The following is a 12,536-nucleotide window of genomic DNA, read 5'->3' as shown; positions in this document are numbered from 1 at the left end:
TTCCTAGATTTCTATTGCTTCTGATTATATATAGGTAAGACTACAAGAGACTTTCAAGATCGAGCTGAATTCTTTGCACTGACACAAAACTGGATTTACTTAACATGTCCAAGAAAGGCATTTACCTAAGATTGTCTAAAAAATTCACTAAATGTTTTGCTCTACTTGCATAGCCTGTGTTCTTCCTCTGTTCTCTTTTTGGATTTAACAAACTCAATTGCTGCAATTGTTCCTCTAGTTGACTCTATTTTTTTCAGTATCATTAGAGGTCTAAAACTTGGATAAAGTTTTGTAGTCACTCATTTTAAAAATAAGTGACAAGTAGAAAAGCCACTTTCTGCTAATAGGCTGCCTTCCTAGCCCCAGATAGAGCATTCATTTTAATTAATTCCCCAAATCCCATTTTATCATAGTCTAACTTTGTTCACTAATGAGTGATTTGTATTTTGTAAGTATTATGTGTCATGATTGCTGCTTAGTCTTTTTTTTTTCTTCATTTTGTACTAAGCCAAATGCTCTGTCTGCCTCCTCTCCCTCTTATACCTTTGACCCTAGTCTCTCCAAAGCAGAATTTATTGTGGCAGCAAAAAATAAGCTAGCGCCAGGATATTCTTTGAGATAAAGAAAAAACGAGTGTAGGAGCTGTAGTTCACAGAAGGAAGAAATTCTTGTAGCAGTTGAATGGCGAAGAAATGGAGCAGATTTTGGAGCCTTTCTCTTTGTTATTGAAAGACTGTTTTGAGGTCAATCAAATTACCAGCTGAGTGTTCTGTGAATATTACTGCATATATAGGTTACTGAATAAGTACCCCTGGACTTTTATCACAGCAGTTTATTCTAGCAAAGGGGAGGGAAAAGACTAGCAGTTTATTATTTGTTAAACATCAGACAAACACATCGTGGACTGGGAGTGATATGAAGCCGTTAATGCCATTACAGTCAGTGGAAAAAATGAATTTTAAAGCCTGGTGTATCTGTTTTTATTTTACTGCAGACATAGTTCAGAATTCAAGCAGACTTCCTTTATCAGTTCATTCTGTACTTAAACTGTACGTTTCTTGTTGTTTCTATCAATATCTGCTGTTTCATTTCAAAAGCTGAAAAACATTTTTACACCGCCTATCCAACTTAAGGGTTTTTTTATGGATCACTTCAGTCTAGATCTGTGTTAATTATAAGTAGTTAATATTGAGCTCTATTGAAAAAAGATAATCTAGTCTTTGAAGTGCCTAATACTGAATAGTTTGAAAGGTCTTTTCTATTTTTGTTTGTTTGTTTAAGTATGAAATTCTTAAGTTTTCTTGCAATGTTGATGAGGCAGCTATCCACAAGAAATGGTAACAAAATCAATTGTCTTATCATATTTCAAAAATGCTGTGTGCATTATTTAGGCCAGTAGATGCTATGAGCTGTAAGGATTGAGTTTTAACAACTGGGTTTGAAAACCTGGTCCATAATCTTTGAAAATCTGGTCCATAATCTATTAGTTTTTAACTGACTTGTTTATTCTTTTTTTTCTGGCCTACAACTGTGCCCTCATCTGGAAAATCTGCGGGGGTGGGGGGGAGGGGAAGGCATGCAGTAGCATGTGCCTTCTTGCCCTGCTGCAATGACAAGACGTAGGGTTACGCTGCCTTCCGCAGCTGCTGAACCCCCAGGAATGGCCCAGTACTCCAGGAAGTGTAAAGCATCAATCAGTAGGCAGCGCTCTTGTCGCTGAATCTCTCCCAGCACCTTCTGGAGTGGTGTCTGTGCTGAAGCTTTATAAAAACTTGGAAATAGGAAAGTAAGTTCTTGGAATTGTCAAATATTTCTCTCAGCTGGGAGTTTGCTGCTTCTAGAAAGAGCTGACACTTTGGAGACCTGTGTGGTCATCCACCTTTTCCAACCATATCACATCTAGGAACTAGATACTAAATACTAGATAGATACTAGATACTAAAGTACATTATCTAGTAAATCCAGTGAAATGTCGTTTTCCTGTCTCTTCAAGCCCTTTTTTCTTTAAATATCTTGTTCTGTGTGTGACTTAATGCTTGTCCAGGTTACCTTATTTGACAGTCAGAAAATATGGTTACAAAACCTGTGTCTTTCTGTTTGCATGAACACAGACAATATGATCTTCTTCCAGTAAAACTTATATAATTAATTTTAAATTAAGCACAACCATTACATAAAATGCCCGAATTGCTATAGCGTTACTGAGTTCCAAACATAAGTCATTGTAACTTCCTCAGAATTGCATATCACAAAGTCCTCTGCAATTCATAAGTTCACAAATCCCTTTCATATAATGATTCACTTAAAAGTCTTCTGGAGGAAACACATGGTGACAGAATTCCTGCACTGAATCCTGTTAGTGGTGTTATTGGACTAAGAATGAATGGATCAAATTGAAAGCAATTTTTTTTTCCACTGAAGATTTGGCATAGAATAAATATCCTTTAACAACCAATTTCAAGTTTGTATGTACAAAGTCCCTAGGAAAAGTAAAAGCGTTTTTTTTTCATTCTAAGTTTGCCTTTCTCGACTATCGTCTGAAATCAGACATCAATCTTGCTAGGACTTCAGCATGAAAGACATTAAAATAGTGCAGATATCCTCTCAGTTTTTATCTCAGTTACCAATGTATTTTATCCTGTATGAGCTGGTATTAATAAATCAATATGGAAAAATCATAAGAATTTAGATGTGGTGCACCAACATTCAGACAGTTCTGAATAACAGTGTTCTTTATCATATTTTGTTTTCTTGAAGATTTATGTACTACCGCAGGTAGATGAACATATAGTTTTGTATTTACATTTATGCCTAAACATTTGAAGCGTCAGCAGAATTTTTTTGATGAACTGAGGCAAGAGGTCTACCCCAGTGCAGCCCCTCTTAACGCTCGACAACAGGATCCTGATCATAGGTCTTTCTATTCTCTTCCCAAACACTGCATTAAAAATAATTGAGCTCTTTTATATACAGGGTCGTTCGTGCAGATAATGACTTCTAGCTTGTGACCTGAAGACCAAAACATCTCAAATACAATGTAACAAATATGAAAATCAGACCAGAAGAGGGCTCTGCATTCATATCTATATGTTAAAAAGAAAAATCACAACAGAGAGTATAATTCATTAACTGACAGATATATCCAGTATCATTAGAGACTACATTACTGGGATAACCACAGCCTAAATGCCTGCCTTTTCTTTTTAGCACCGTTTTCAACTCTACTGATTCTTTGAAGCCATTCAGTACTAGTCACTTTAGCACCCCGTGGTGATTTTTAATCACATATGGAGAATAAACGCAAAGAAAAAAATCTTTTGTTCAATCCTCATTCAGTTCTCAGATTTGTATGGTAAGAGGAAGAAAATGTTTGTTTTTCTCTCATTAGTTCACTTTTTCTTTCTTCATACTGTGTTGACTGGGATGAATAGAGTCTTTCTATGCTGCATTTTTGGTTTTCCATATCCAGTGGCTTGAATTACCATGTTAATTAGGCCATGAGAGTCTGCATTTCATTTCATGACCAGGTCTATGTTCCTGTGTGCTGCTGTTCATTCAATCCATATATATTTAGGCAAACATATATTTGCTTTATTATAACTTTCTTCTAATTTACATCACCACAAGTTCTTGAATTATTAATATTGTTTAATAATTTTGATTTTTTTGCAAATTATATATACTGTAAATAAATTCATTTTAATTTATATGATAAATATTATATGTCTCTGAAGAGTTTCAGTGTATCTAGATATTAAAATTCTTGAAGTATCAAGTTGTGTTTCTTCAATGCATATTGCATTTCTTGTAGTGCTTTTTAAGTATCTATGATGGTTTTCAGTATTTTCTAAAAATACAATTTATCACAGAGTTAAAAACTGCCTAGCTATTTGTTTATTTCTGGGAAGTTAACAAGATTTTTAAAATTTGATTGCTCTTTTTAATACTTCTATCAACTGCAAGGCAGTAGCTGCAGAGTTTTATGAAAGTGTGATATAGAGCTAGTGTTTCTGATTTGTGTCTGAGAGAAAGATTAGCAATTTAAAATGGTTTCAAAGATATTTATTCTGTCACATTGAAATAGAGGGAAAAATCACAGAAAAAAAATGAACAAGCTATTCTGATTTGTCGTGGCACAGCAAAGTTTAACTTAAGCTTTGTATTTAGACAGCTGTCTAAAAGCATTGATTCAGTTTTATTTCCCTTAGTCATTCAGTTAGATTCAGTACTGTGCCCGGAAGAATTTTTTTTTTTTTAATTTTTATTCTTTTTTTTTTATATTTAGTAGTTAAGTCTTGGACTTTGTTAACTCTCATTAGCACCAGCTAACTAAGCATATTTGGGTATGCACCTTTCTTTTTCGTCTTCAGTTTCTTGTTAAAATAAATAGAAGGTCTGGGAAGACAAGGGTGGAGAGTGGGACGGGGAGAAGGATCATAATGCATTAACTAGCTAGCACTTGGCAACGTTAAGTGAATGCTTTTTCATCCAACTCTTTGGACTTCCTAGAAAGTCTATGTATAATTTCTAAAATAATATGTAGCAAGGAAAACAGGATTGTGTGTGGTATGCAATATTAATATACAGAGAGAGAATTTCTAAATCAGGCTGCAGGATCATTCCTGCACCTCTACAGGAGAAGTTTTAAAAACTAACGATCTGCAATTATGCTTACAAAAGGTGTCTTTAACACAGTTTCTCAGAAGTATTCTGCTGGAATGCTTCAAGTGTACAGAAGGCGGAAGTGTACTTGATATTCTTGCACCATCCTTGTTTCCCTAGAATATGATGCAAAGTCATTTGCATTTGAAAAGCCTAACAAATGATCTTGAGCAACAAATTAAAGCCAGTTTCTTGGTTAATCATGTATATTCATTACAAAAACATGTCTGTATTATTTCCTGTATTGTAAAGTAAGTTATTTTTCAGGAAACAGAATGGGAGTTATGCACCAAGAAATCTTTCTCAGTGTTTCCCTTCTTCCTTCCCCTTCACATTTCTGTTTCAGCTCATGTGACTGGACTTTGTACCCAAATACTGATAAGTGCAGAGCCATCTTGCTTGAAAGCTAGAGGCAGAAACTCAAGCCATTCCGTGCTGCAAGGTAAAAAGCCCTCCTGCCCCTATGCCTGGCTATATTTAGATTTATCTAAATATCAAGGTCATGGATAGTTGAAGTTTATAGTCTTTTGCAACTCAAAGCAAATTCTTCATGGCAGGAAAATAGCAATTATGAGAGGTAATAACATAGTGTTGTCTTTTCCTCATTAACTTAATGCAAAGTATATTATATGAAGAAGAAAAAAAAAGGATGGTAAGAAATATTGTCTTCTCTTGCCTGTTATCAACCATAGAACATTTGCTGCCTACAATCGGTTAAAAAGAGTATAAAGCCTCCTGAAAGCAGTTAGAACAAACAAGAAAGCAGTGAATTTGTGGTTAGAAAATTTTCCTGCTCTACTGCTCTGTTTTCTCACCGTTTAAGCTCTCTGTGTTCAGAAAGATATGTTAAAAGCGTTTTGGCATTTTCATTGCAAACTTTATTTTAAGAATCAAATGCAAATGAATAAATATTGTTTGCAGAGTAAGAGAGATATAAATTTGTATTTTTGAAGTGAGACAGGGTTATGTGTGCTACAATACTATCCCTTTAATTCAAAGAAGGAAACAAGCAAAACAAATATTTGTTTAAATTATATTAAATGAAGCTAATGCCTTTCTTTGTAATCTCATACATATTCATCCTGCTACCTGGAGTTAGTCACTGAGGGGACAGTATGCATTAGAGGAATCATGGAGATAGAATAACAAGGAATAATAGAGAAACAAGGAATGAATGGAAAAAATTATCACTTCTGAATAGGTTTATCTGCCAGTTTTATATCGCAAGTCTGTATTTCAGCAACCACCCTGAGACAAGTAAAAAGAGGGAGCATGAAGACTATTTAACGAAAAGATTATTGAACAGAATCTGACCTCACATACTGCTATGAACATTTTTGTAATGACTCAATAATAATATAGATTCCATATATCCTGTTTTTTCCCAAACATATTTTCTGCCTTTTACCCTTAGGGTACTCTCTAGACAGATTTTGGTAAACACAGACCTGTGTATAGGTTTTAAATTCCTGTCATACAAGTGGCTAAGGCGGTTTTAATACTGGGAAAGCCCCGATAGGCAATAGGAAGCCCTGTGTGCCACTCACCTGTGGAAGAGCATGTGTTAAGGTGACAGAAGTCATGGAGGAGGCAAGCAGAGACTAAGAGGAGCATCGGTGCTTGTAATAGTGGAATAGCAGTGATCATGAGCCGTTCATGGGCAAGCAGAGTTGGAGAAGATGAGCTCTTACATCCAAGAGGAATTTGGTCTGTGAGTTGGGACGGTTCGCACAGTAATGTGGGAATCGTGAGCGGGAAGGGATTAGGGGTATGGTTTAGAAAGATTAGGCTTCCAGAAATTCTCAGAGTTTGACGGGGACAGGGGAATTCTTGAATGGATAAGAGGAAATTTGAGGAGAAGTGGAAGGAAGTTTATTTAAGGTGAGAAAGGAATAGGAGTAACTCAGGCCATTTGAGATGGGTTGCAGATGGATGGATTGAGTGCTTAGCGAGAATTGGTGGCTGTGGCACACAGGGCTCTGAAAGTGCAAATTTGAACTTCAGATTCAGAGCATTAATGATTTTTGGATTTTCCACTTGCTGGAGGAATATTTTAAATTAAAAGGCAATGGTATAAAAATAGACTCATCTTTTTCCTGCTGTGATAAAGAAACAGTTAATCAGCTATAGTTGGAAGGAAATCTTAGGGCACAGTTCACAGAGAAACCTGAATTCCTCTGACACTGTCTTAAACTATCCAGATTGGGGGTCACATGGTGTCATATGCAAGCATGTTTTCTGTAGAAATCATCAGTCTTAGGAAATTTATTTAATTAGAAGCTAAAGTGAGTAAACCAGTGAGTTACTTTATCTTCTTTTTTTTTTTTTCTTCTTTTTTTTCATGTTTATATTCTGCACTGCCTGATAGCACTTGAAACTATGATGATGAAATTTAGAAGCTGAGAATGTGTTAGCCATTTATAGAAATTGTTCTTAGAGATGTTATACTTCTTATAGAACTATTTAATGTAAGTTTTTATGTAATGGACAATTGGATATGTGAAGTTTAATAACAGTGGAGGGTTACTTATGAAAAAACATGTAGATTTAAAAGTCATATATAACTCACTGATAAACAGAATCCATCTTTTAAATCAGAAGTATCTGTTAAACCAAAAGAAACAGAGAGAGAAGAGTAATACCCTTTCTGGAGAACTTACTTAAAGAATTAATGATTAAAAAAAAGTAATTTCAAATGTATTTCCAAATGTACTTGCAGCATGGTCCAGTCCAGATCAAAAGATCTTTGTAGCTGGAGACCTCTGGAGCTATTGTTGAGAAACAGGTCAAATGTTAGAAGAAAGCTGATACTGATGTACCATGAGAAAGTGGAAAATGTTTTTCTGTATTTTTTTTTGTTCTTATATTTCTTAGTACCCTTAAAATGTCATACAAAATAAGATACAATGAAGTGAAATTAATGTAGTATTCAGGTAATGATTTCACTTATTTGTCGTGTTAGCTTGCTTGTTAGCTTGTTTGTTTGCTTGTTAGTTTATATGTGCAAAGATGTGATGTCCTGTTTAACAGTAAGAACTTAAAGTTTCCAATTGTCCCCATGAAAGACTGAGAAAGTGTGAAAGAAGGAAAGGGTAGTGGAAGGGACAGTCATGTTCTACTTAGACACAACAGAAGGAATTTCTTTGTGCCTTATATAATAGCCATTTTTCTTGTATCACTTCCACACGATATACATGATCTACATTTGTTGTTGTTTTGTTTGTTTTGATTTTTCTTTTTTTTGTCTTCTGTCAGTCCCTTAAGGGCATCCTTAGTCTCTTCTTGTTCTGTATGCAGATACTTTTAGAATTATTTACTGTTTCAGATACCATTCTTTTTAAGACTTGTTGCTTAATCCTATTATGTTTAAATTGCATCCTTGAAATAGTCTACCAAGCTAAGTATATTCCAAATTAATTCTTTCTTCTTGATGGGGGAGTAAGTCAGCTGTTCTTTTTTATGCTTACTGAAATTAATAAGTGATTAAGGCTTTGGTATTAGGATAAAAAAATGACTAATATGCAAGTATATGCTAATATCTTTGCCCCTTGGCTTGCATATTTCTCAGGAGAAGTTTCTGATCTATGTAGTTTGCAATTAGACAATTTTATAGCCATGAGACAGCTCAAAATCCTTCTCTTCCTAATTGCACAGGTGTTCTTTCCAGGGTAAATATCTTTTTGTTTTTTATTAAGACCGCATTATTTTGTGAACCTTGCCTTTTGTTTCCAAATATATTTTCCAGTAATTGTATATGATTTTAAAGCTGTTTTGTGCTTTTAGTTGTTGCAAAGACTAATGCAAATGGAGTCTATCTGTAATAGAAAAAGACTTCCTATCATATTATTTTTTAAAATCTTTCTGATTTTTTTTCTCTACTATGTTAATTGGGCAGAGTAAAAATTGTGAACAGATAATTCTGTTTTCTTTGTTCTAATTTTGCTTTAGGTTGGTGAAAAAAAACTTAAGAGCCTCAGAAATATTTTTTGCCAATTATTTTTAATCCTGTTCAATGTAGTGAGTCAATCTCATTGACCAAAAAAGAAACAACAGCAGAAGTGGTTTGTTTTCACTTTGTAAATGCTAGACAGCCCATTTTTTCCAAGTATAAGAATAAAGGAGATTTTTTTTTTTAAATTGAGAATATTTTTAGAAGCTTACACTTTTTGTTTTAAAATTGGTTGTTTTTTTTCTCTCTAAAGTTTATCCTGTTAAAAAAGTCCAGTCTTTCTTGAGACACATTTGTGACTATTCCAGAACAAGAACATATCACTGGCTGAATATTCTGGGTTATGCAAACCAGTGGAAGTAGTTCAATACTGAACTCGTACAGCGCTTCTCATTTTAACATTAAGAGACAGAGCCGTGCTGATTTCAGGAGCTTGCTAAACTGAGATAATCCATATGCAGACACAAGTGACATTGGGTTGCAATAAGGATAAATGGGGTGGCGGGTGAAGGGGATTGTTGTTTTTTATGCACTACTCTTTCTGGGAAACAGTGCAAGCATTCAAAGTAGGCAGCACTCCTAGCAACCATTTCTTCCCAATTACTTTACTTACATTCTTAATATGACAGGGCTCAGTTCTTACAGTGGGACAGACTAGCTCCTTGTGGAGGGACTTGAGGGCTTCTTGCAGCAATCAGTTGTCCGAGCATACTGTGTGATGGGCACACCATTGCTCCCTCTTTTCCTTCCCCTTATGGGGGGACAATCGTGTGCATGACCATCCTGTAGGCAGAATGAATGCTGCCTTCAACATGTGATGGGCTCCGGGGCACGTGCACAACGTGGGCCTGTGGGCGGGTGCACTCCCCTGAAATGAACCAAATATCTGCTTTTCACACGAATGCCTGAAGAGTGCACGTGCACATTCGCAGACTTGCTGTTGTGTGTCAGGTGCTCCAGTGTTTACCTTTTGTGCAAGGATCGCATGAAGTAAGGCAATAAGATCAAAGTGTCAGGTCCCAGGATGTTTTAGCTTTCCAGTGTCTGCATTAGACTCTAAGCGAAAGGCAGCAGAGAGGAAGCAGTGGACCAGAGTCACACGGAGTTCATAGCCCATTGGTTGGTCACTTCTGACAAAAGCTTCCTTGAAATAACTTTTTGGTCAGGTAATAGTGAGGAATGTAATTTTTGTTCTGTCCTAGATAAGGTTTATCTGACTTACCATATTTGTGCTTACAAGCTAAATGCAGGTATGGTTATAGCTTACTTCAGAGACCTGAGCACCAATATTACCATAATCTTTGCTGTTGGATGTTATCACTATTGCATCAAACATTTTTTTCTTAATTAAGACTAAAAGAAGAAAAGGTATTTTTATTTGAAATAGAGCATGTACCTGACTGCTATGCAATCTGAAAACTCAGAAAATTTATACGTATCCCTTGGAGCAAATTTTTGCAAATTAAACTGTTGAAGAATTGTCCCTAGTTCTGAGTTGAGTGGGATTACTCAGAGAGTAAGAAATTGTTACACCGATAAGCTTAATAGAGCACATTTGTGAAGTTACAGTGGTTGTTTGTCATAGAAAGTTGTGTGGTCCCGTTTTGGGCTGAGCACAGGGGAACAGATACCCACCATCAAAGTGGCTTCCTTTCTTATGTCTCAAGTCTAGCCTAAGTGTTTAGGCTCTCTTTCTAGTCTCTGGAAAAAAAAGATTGTGATTATCACTTCCAGCACTTCATCACACCAATCTTGTGAAGAGATGACTCCTCCTCTTAACGTTAACGTGCCTGTCTCGGTTAATTAGAGAAGAAGCCTAGATAATTAGCTCAGGCTAAATGCGTAACTTTAAGATGAATAAATTCAGATGGGTTGGATTGCACCATTAGTGCCAAGTCTGTACGGGCTATCTAGGCATTTACTTCTATCTGGGTAAAATTATATTGGCTGTATGTGTCTATATTTTGGTGTCTGGTACAGTGAGCTCTATTGAGAACCCTTGAGTGCTGTCGTAATACAAGTATAAATAACAATAGAGCTGTATTAAAAATAATAATTCCACACTAAGAACAAACTAATGCAGACGGGACTTCTTTAAATGGAATGTCCTTTTGGAAATAATATAAAATACAGATAACTATTTATTCAGTGACAAGTTCCTTGCAAGCCTTAGGTAGCAAAGAAATATTAGCTAGCTATTTGACTGCAATTTCTCCAGGACACTTTGACTGGAAAAGTAGTTGCAGATAGAGGAAATGCAATGATATAATTATAAGATCCTACGTTTTGATTTTAGTGACGCCAGAGGATGCTAGTAACTCAGGACCGGGTTGTGTTTTCTTTTGTTTTTCACTAGATTTCAAGTTATTTCTCCAGCAAGCATAACTGCTTTCAAATTGGATGAAATAGAAGTATCGAGTGAAGTGGTCAGCCATTTGTCTTACTGTCCCTTCAAAGACCACAACTTATACACCAGCCTTCAGTCTTGCCATGTCTGCCTAGGAAGGCAGCAAACTTCAACTGGTGAAGTTTGTTCCTTTAGTCTGTAGACTCCCTTAGACTATATTACCTATAATTAGACAATTTTTGTATTTTTAAAAAAAACATTTTTTGGTCCATTAGTTTGGGTATGAATGAAAATCTGGGAGGCACCAATTTGATATTTGCTAGATGAAAACAAATGCATTTAATCAGTCAGAGAGATGAAGCTTATGGTATATATGTCAATCCAATTCAAATGGATATAACCTAACTCTTCAGTTAATTCGATCTGTGGCCCTCACCATTCTGTAGAATTGCACAGTCTTTGTCTGCTTTCTTGTCATAAAAGCAGAGATACAAATTAATTTTTATCACACAAGTTCTTCTTCCTCATGTCCATTCGACACCCTTGTAAAAATGAAAACCAAACATTTCACAAACTTGGTTCTGGCATTAATACAAACATGAGTGGACAGTTATTAAAACTATTAATGTAGCCAGAAATTGTGAAAAGATGTTAGTTAAGCCCCCAAAGTACATAAGCAGGTGTCATGCTAGGTTGGCTAATAGAGCATTAAAAAGTTATTATTCTAATAGGCTCACAGATTAAAACAGGTACTTAGTCATGTACATATCAACAGCTTCTGCCCATTTTGTCAGTCAGAATCTTGTAATACATACTGAAGTTCAGAAAGGAATCTTTCTCATTTCTCGTACTTATGTTCTATGAACATCTAATGGTAATTTATTATATATTTCAGCTAATTACTAAATGTGTTGTCAGAGGCACTGAACTTCTGAAGTTGTCGAGGTACAGCCTTCACATGTGCTTAGATATTTTAATAATGTGTAATTATTGAATCTGAAGTATTTCTTCTAAATTCATTAGAACACTTTTCTCTGGTTCTTGTAATTCTTCTTTATTATACTCTTGATCACAGCATGACACTGAAAATGAAATTACTCATAAATGGCTAACAGATGTGAATGAATGTTGTGAAACAATAATAATGGAAAAAAATACATCTAGTGATACTTATATGTAGTTACACATTTTTATTTAACAAAATAATGCAAGTGTATCACCAAAAGTAGTCTTATTTTCCATTAATATTGTAATGTACCACAGGAAAAAAATATTTATTATTTAATAATATTGTCATTAATTCTGGCATTTAATCGAGATTGAACTAGTAAGGCCTTGAGAGACTATTTTAAAAAGATACCTAAATCAAGCTTTTATCTGTTGAAAAATCTGTGATTTTGTTGAAATATGATCCAGTCCTAGTCAGTAAACATGATTAAGCAAGAAATATGGCTTTTTTTGTTACTGTGTTTTTCTCACCTCACACAGTGAAATTTGTGTGTTGCAATGAAACAACCCTTACTGGTTTAAATACAGATTTTCATTATTGAAAACTAATGGAACTTTCCAGAAAATCAT

General features: G+C 35.2%; 1 protein-coding gene across 3 annotated transcripts in view; it reads left to right on the top strand.

Moving 5' to 3' along the window:
• The window catches only part of STS (steroid sulfatase), a 101,744-nt gene that overhangs the window by 7,587 nt on the left and 81,621 nt on the right, over positions 1-12,536 (top strand). The window lies entirely within an intron of this gene.

Source organism: Tinamus guttatus, unplaced genomic scaffold (genome assembly GCF_059628265.1).
Source record: "Tinamus guttatus ecotype Peru unplaced genomic scaffold, ASM5962826v1 Tinamus_guttatus_pri_ptg000083l, whole genome shotgun sequence".
NCBI classification, from domain to species: Eukaryota; Metazoa; Chordata; class Aves; order Tinamiformes; family Tinamidae; genus Tinamus; species Tinamus guttatus.
This window is presented reverse-complemented; position numbering and strand designations above follow the sequence as displayed.